This window comes from Cervus canadensis, chromosome 12 (genome assembly GCF_019320065.1).
Source record: "Cervus canadensis isolate Bull #8, Minnesota chromosome 12, ASM1932006v1, whole genome shotgun sequence".
Classification (NCBI taxonomy): Eukaryota; Metazoa; Chordata; class Mammalia; order Artiodactyla; family Cervidae; genus Cervus; species Cervus canadensis.
This window is the reverse complement of record NC_057397.1, coordinates 43,072,547-43,079,773: the sequence shown is the minus strand read 5'-3', so window position 1 is coordinate 43,079,773 and position 7,227 is coordinate 43,072,547. Positions and strand designations below refer to the sequence as shown.

The window sequence follows — 7,227 nt, the reverse complement described above, 5'->3', positions numbered from 1 at the left end:
CCTGACCACAGGAATCTTTATAAGGTGATGATTTCTTAATTCAATTTAGTATAGGCAAATAGAAAAAAAGTAGTCCAGAAATGCTTAACTCCCCTACTGAAGCTGTGAGTCCCACCTGATGACTACCAACTTGACAAGATAACCTCTTTGCAGACTGCAAAGCATAACCAACCTTAAAAAAAAAAAAAAAAACAGCATTCACTGGAGGTGTCCTTATTCAGCTAAGTACATTTATTTCACTATTGGACTGTAGCAAAGGTGTTGGTAGGTCTTTCCCTGGAATGTGGGCAAGATGCCTGTGTCCTGTTGCTGAGAAAATGCATATAAATGCCCAAGCCTGTTTAGTGGTCTTTACCAAAAATAGCTTGGCCTTTTGACTCACCCAGGCTGCCGGTAAACTGTTTTTTTTTTTTCCCCTCTCCACAGATACACTAAATCTAGTAACATCACGTCAGTGCATTCCAAATTGGAGGCACCATTGACTTTGTTTTAGTTTGGGAATCCTTATTATTGGTTCATAAGTTGGATCAGAGAACACTGGGACAAGAAGGATCTGGCAGATACTCAGTCTTCAGCCCAGCCTCGTAGATTTATAGATAAGAAGCAGAAGCCCAGAAAGGTTAAGTGGCCCACACAAGCATACATTGCTGGTAAGTGGCAGACCCAAAATAACTCTGGGCTGCTAATGCGTGAAGCAGTCTGCTTTCTGCCAGGGTCTCAGCCAGAGATTTCATGGGTGGGTTGCGCCAGGTCCCCCTCAAGAGCAGTTTGGGGGAGTGATGGCAAGGTATGAGTCTTGAATGCCCCTGTATTTACAGAATTTTCATTTGGACATGTGCTGCTTTAGCAAGAAGGAATTTGAGAATCAAATAATACAAAAACCAGGAAAGCAAATAGATATTCTGATGCTCAAACTTGACCATGGGTGGCTTTTTAACAGGGCCTTTTGGGGAAAGCTAGTTTGCATTAGCAAGCTTCTCTGAGATCTTTCAATGCCACTCAGTCATTCCTGTGGCTCAGGTGTCTAAGCCTCACAGCTTCCCAGGTGGTCCAAGTCCACTGTTTTGCACACGGAAAGGATCCCAACAGTCTGCTCTTCACCCAACGAGCAAAACCTCTGTGTTTCTTTGTATGCTTTGACAGCTGGGCCAAGGTTGCATTTTCATACAGATCTTTTCTTTTCTCTCTTGGATCTTCCTCTCATCTGCTTGAATCTCAGGATAGGCTTTTGTTGTGTTTTGTTTTCCACTGAAAAGGATATAAATTACTTCTATTTTAATTCAATCTGATAGACCTGTCTGTAACGTGAAGGTGGGATTTGCAGTTTCAAGATGAAATTTGGTCACACTAAAGAAGGGCTTCCCTGGTGGCTCAGCAAAGAATCTGCATGCAATGCAGGAGACCCAGGTTCAATCCCTAGATCAGGAAGATCCCCTGGAGAAGGAAATGGCAACCCACTCCAGGATTCTTGCCTGGAAAGTCCCATGCACAGAGGAGCCTGGAGGGCTGTAGTCCATGGGGTCACAAGAGTCGGACTCAAATTAGTGATGAAACCACCACCACTAGCAAAGAAGCAAATATGCCTTTGCTGAGTAGCTATTAAATTTCTCTTTAAACAAATACTGAGAATATAATAAAACCTGAATAATAACTATTTCAGTTTAAAAGGGAGTAAATCAGGCGCAGATCATGGAGCAGCACTTATTGTGTGTGCCAGTTTTACAAGTGAGGAAACCGATCCTCAGAAAATAAGGAATGTGGGTCAGGTACAAAGCTAGGAAGTGAAAAAATAAGAATTTAGACCTATATTTATATCTGAGGCTCACTCGGGGTCTTGTTCTTTCCATTTTGCCAGGCAGTCAGTCTCTATAACCATTTAACTGTCAAACTGTTTGACTTTTTAATAGGAATATTAAAAGCTGTTGTGAAGTGTTTTAATATTCATTATGTCCTTTGCTCTTTCTAAAGCCTTGAAAGGAAACTAGATGTTACTTTACCCATTTGAAAAGAAAGATACCTGAGGGTATGTTGCTGTTTCTTTCTTTTTTATGCACTAGCAAAATGGCAAAATATAAAGACCCTGAATTCATCTCTCAGGAGCACACCCAGATCACAACTATCTGCAGAATAACCATCTAAGAAAAAGATAAAAACCTACTAGAAAAGATCTACAACTGAAGACATAAAGAAAGAACCCAAATGAGATGAGGTTTCCCACCATTCCTATATTGAGATGCAATTAACAAATAAAATTGTACAATATTGAAAAATAAAATTAAATTTAAAAAAAGATACCTGAGCTTCAGAGAAGTTAGTTGACTTACCCAAAGTTGACTGCCCAGAAACAACTAATATGAGACTCAAATCAAAGTCTTGTAAGTCTAAAGCAAAGTGAATAGTGAAAAGCATTGGCAAAGTGGGCTCAAGAGACCCAGGCTCAAGTTCTAACTATTCATTCCACTTATTTGAAGTATATCCTGGACAGATTACTTCTATCTGTGATATTCACTTTCTAGCTGTCCGCTAAGTGGGACTAAAAGTAACACCCTGTGGCTGGATTGTTATGAAATAAATCTGAAATGTCTTTTCTCACTAAAAAGTAATTTATATGTGCTATGAGTAAACCCATTTTAAAAGTTATAACTTTTACAGCTTAAGAGTTTGAACTTTAAAACAATATTAAAAGTTAAGAGACTATACCCCAATACAAAATAAAAAGATTTTTTAAAAGTTAATAGATCCATTTATGATGTGAATGTGGAAATTCTCTTTTGCTCATAAAGGTTATTTAATCAGTTTGATCCTCACAAGAAGATGCTCATTTAAGTATTTTGGCCATTTTCTCTTCTAACTTGATAATCTACAAGATAATTAGAAATACTCAGAGTCTTTTACTTCCAGGATATCTGTGTAAGCTATAATTATGAAAATACATCTTAAGCAGATTTCTACATTCTGAAAAGTAATACAGTTCATATCCTAGTCCTTTTTCTTCTTTCCTTTCTAGTAATTAGGGGCTATTTGAGGGAGAAAAACCATGATGTGGATGAGTAAAAGATGACATTTTTGAAAGGCTAATGGAGGCAGATTTTTAAAGGAGTCTCTGTATATAATATATGAGATTATGTTCATTTATCAGCAAAAATCTCATTGAGGGAATCAAAGCAATACTTGTCTAAGAGTTCATCTCTTCTTCAAATTAAACACTATCAAATTTTTCTTAGGCTTTTACTTTTAAAATGATGTTTTCAGTAGGCTGAGGAATATAAGCATTCTAATACCTTTCACACAGCTTTTTTCCTGCATTGTAGTTGACAGTTTTTAAAAACAAGATGAATGCATTCAAAACGAAGAACAAAACAAGGGTACATATTTGACTTTAATTACTCTCTGCTGCACTTGGTAATAAAATGCCCAGCTGGAATTGGTCTCCCTCTTCCTGCTGGGTGACATCTTTAACCCAAATGAACCAGTGGTTTTTGAGGGAATTGAAGTGGTAACAAATGCTTATTAAACACCAGTAATATGTTAGGCACTTTAATCCTCATGATGATGCTATGAGTTAGATATTAGGGTCCTCGGTTTTAGCTGAAAAAATACACTCAAAAGTTTTTTTTTTTTTCCTTCTTCTTCAAATGCCATGGCAAGGTGATGAAGACCTGGCTCTGAGTGATTCTAAACCTGCTGTCTACTCTAGGCTTTGTAAGGAAATCTCTCTGTAGGCTCTGCTTTTGTCATACCCCTTTCTCCTTCATTGGTCATGCTTTATAACTGGTGAGTGTCTGGGTGTCTTCTGCCTTATGGAAACTCTCAAGTGTTAGTGGACCAGGTTTCATGGTTTGTAAAGTTATATACAGTAGACTAAAGCACAGATCGTGCAGCTTCTCAGTCAAGGGGTATTAAGGAAATCTGTTAGATGGCAGTAAAATAAAGGTGTTGGTGTTAACAAGTGAAAAACAACCTGTTCTATTTCATATAATAAAATCAGTTCATCACAATATCTACCAAGGCAAAGCACTAAGGACTGGTACTGGAGTGTTTAGCAGACTAGCAATCAAGAACTGTTTTCCAGGTAAGAAAATTATAATGCCAATTATAAACCATGGGAGTCAATTAACCTCACTATTTTCAACTATAAGATAAAAATTATAGTCTTCCTGCCACCTCACAGGATTGAATTAAAGATAAAATGAGACATTATAGGTAAAAATTGTTTGCATCCCTATAAAACTGTAAGAATTTAAAAGGAATCAGTTATGTTTTCCTTTTGCTTATATTCCCCAAAGGAGTAAATATCCCAGTTATTCCCATTGTGGATAGACTTAAACCCCATGTATGTATTTAATAACTAACACCTACCCTAAGTGTCTATTTAGTTGACTCCATTCTTATATAAGATAGAGGGGACAGATTGCTTTTGGTCATGTGTGGAGGAGCCATGAAACCATCACCTTGGCTGAAAAAAAAGAAAAAAAGATTAATTAAATACGAAGCTCATGAATAGAAGTTCTTGAAATGCCAAGTGATTGTGATATTCTTGTAAATGTGATCTTGAGATGAAAATTTAAGAACTTGTTTTGTTTGGCTTAATTGTGTTTTCTAAATAATAGCCCATCCCTGATATAACTAATATGTATTGTTGTGTTCGAATTTATTGAGTACTTCCTGTTTGTCAGGCACTAGGCTAAGTGCTTTGGGTACATTATCATTTAATTTTCATAAGAACTCCAGACATTAAGTAATGTTATCAATTGAGGAATAAATGCATTAAGTAATTTTCCCAAGGTTACACAGTAAGACATATACAAGATGCATACAAGATTATGGAAATGGTTGCCCTTTTGCCATTCATTTGTTTATTCATCGAGATTAATTGCAGTACTTTGTATGAGGAAAATTGGCATTTAGATGACATTTGAAGTCATGGGAATAGTTAAAATCGCCTTAGGATGTGTGTTCTAGAGAACAGATAAAGGCTGAGGACAGAGCCCGAGGGGTTTCCTATACTTAAAGATCTGAAAAAAGAGAAGGAGCCAGTAAAGGAAATTGAGAATGTCCCAAGAAGGGAGAAAAAGCACTGTAAATATGGTCTCAAAAACCTTGAAAATGAAGTTAAGAGATAAGATTAGTCAGATTTGTTGACTCCTACTGAGATGTTGAGAAAAGCGGGAACAGAAAATTTGTCATTGACTTTGGGAAGATGTAAGATGTTGGTGACCCTGAAAAAAATTATTTCAGTTAATGGCTGTTCAGTTACAGTAAGACTAGGAACAAATAGAATGGAGGAAGGGGAATCAATGAGTATAGAGGGTTCTTTAAAACCCTTTGGAGCAGATACTGAAATGAAAACTGAAAAGAATTATGGGGTCTTTTTAAAAGATGAGTATTAAGGCATGAAAGTGAGTTAGTCACTCAGTTGTGTCCAACTCTTTGCGACCCCATGGACTGTAACCCACTAGGCTCCTCTGCCTGTCCATGGAATTCTCCAGGCCAGAATATTGGAGTGGATTGCCATTTCGTTCTCCTGAGGAACTTCCCAACCCAGGGATTGAACCCAGGTCTCCTACATTATAGGCAGATTCTTTACCCTCTAAGCCACCAGGAAAGCCCATGAGCTACCAGGAAATTTGTGGGCAAATATGAATGATCCTTTGGTGAAGAAGAAAATGATGTGCAGTAAAGAAAGGGAATATTGTGGTCTCCAGAGCACCTGTGGAGGGGAAGGCCTTCTACGAGAGCAGGATACCTGATCCATAAAACAAGAAGAAGACAGTGGCAAGAAGAAGAGGCAAATGGAAGGAAGAGCTAGCATCAGAGAGAAGAAGATGAAATTGTTTCTTTCCTGATTGTTTTGGGGGAAATTATCCTGCAATGTTTTCAGCTGAGAGTGAGATAGGAGGAAAGGGTGGCTATCAGAAAAGGGTGATAGATTGGAGAATGAGGAAGTAATTTTTCTGGAGAAGTGTGGTAGGATTATCAGGCATTGCAGAGTTCATAAATTAAAATGAAGTCTATCAGCATACCTGTGTCCTTTCTTCTAGTAACATATAGCCTCTTAGGTGCAAGCACAGAGCAATAGGATAGCTGAGTTTAATCAAGCTTGAGTTTCACCCAGCAAAAAAATGGCAGAGTAAGATAAAGAGGAGGGGAAAGTGATTTAAGAGTGTTCCTAAGCAAGGGGAAGCACTTCTGAAGATGAGATCTAAGCAGAGAAAGGAGCACAGTGCAGAAGAGGGTGGTGGATGTTTTTAAAAGTGATAGGGGAGGGACTTTCCCAGCAGCCCAGGGATTAAGACTCTGCCTTTAAATGTGGTTGGGCAGGGGTGTGGGGCACAGGTTCAATCTCTGACTGGGAAACTAAGGTCCCACATGCCCAAGGGTGCAGCTGAAAAAATTTTTTGAAAGAGAAGTGGTGAGGGAAAGTAATGGAGATCTGGTTCAGTGTGTGTATTAAGAGTAAGTGAATTGGAATCATAGGACGTTTCCAAAATGGCCCAGTTATTTGGCAGAAAAAATGTTCATATGAATGTAATTGAGATGGGGTATAGACCACTGTGATGGATAGATAGAAATGTTGAGGCTGTTAAGAATGATTGCAGGAAATGTGGTGGAGAGGAAGATAGTGGGCTTGGTGGTGAAGCCAATCATGAATGCAAACCCTTTCATGAATGCAGAGGGAGTGATGGAGACCATGACAAGTTCACATGAAATTCACAACTGTGAATTCACACAGGATACGAGATGTTAACAAAGAGTGGAAGAGTCATGTCCTACAGATCATTGTGATGATGGGGAGAGCCCCACTCTTCCTGTCAACCCTGAGCCTGAGTGAATATGGGAGAATAAAAAGCTTCCATGTGAGTGAGGCACAGGGGTCTAAGGTGTCCTAGGGGTTACTCTTAAATCAGAATGTATAGGATGCATTAGGTGATGGAGTTGAGGCTTTTAATAATTAGTATCATAGCAGAAAAGTTTGGACAGGAAATGAGGAGTAGGACATTGAAAGGAAAGCACACATTTCGATCAGAGTACAGTAAAGAAAATAAAAACAACAGGCTGGTGTTTTGCCCGGTGATCAGGCGAATGGTATCCTAAAACAAGGTTGGTTACGTTTTGCCTAGAGGCTAAATCCCAGTAGTGCCTTTGTAGATTGAAGAGGGGAGAGGAAGGAGAGGGAAAAGTGACCGTAATGGTTTAGCTACTGCCTTGACAGAAAGCCCTGCTCCG

General features: G+C 38.6%; 1 protein-coding gene across 2 annotated transcripts in view; it reads left to right on the top strand.

The window, feature by feature from the left end:
* Positions 1-543: 543 nt before the first annotated feature.
* Positions 544-7,227, top strand: part of COLEC10 (collectin subfamily member 10) — a 124,188-nt gene continuing 117,504 nt past the window's right edge. The window contains exon 1 of one of the 2 annotated variants that reach the window (XM_043483218.1): positions 544-650. The gene's annotated coding sequence lies outside the window, so the exon portion shown is untranslated. The remainder of the gene's footprint in view (positions 651-7,227) is intronic. The other variant, XM_043483215.1, reaches the window with a different exon arrangement.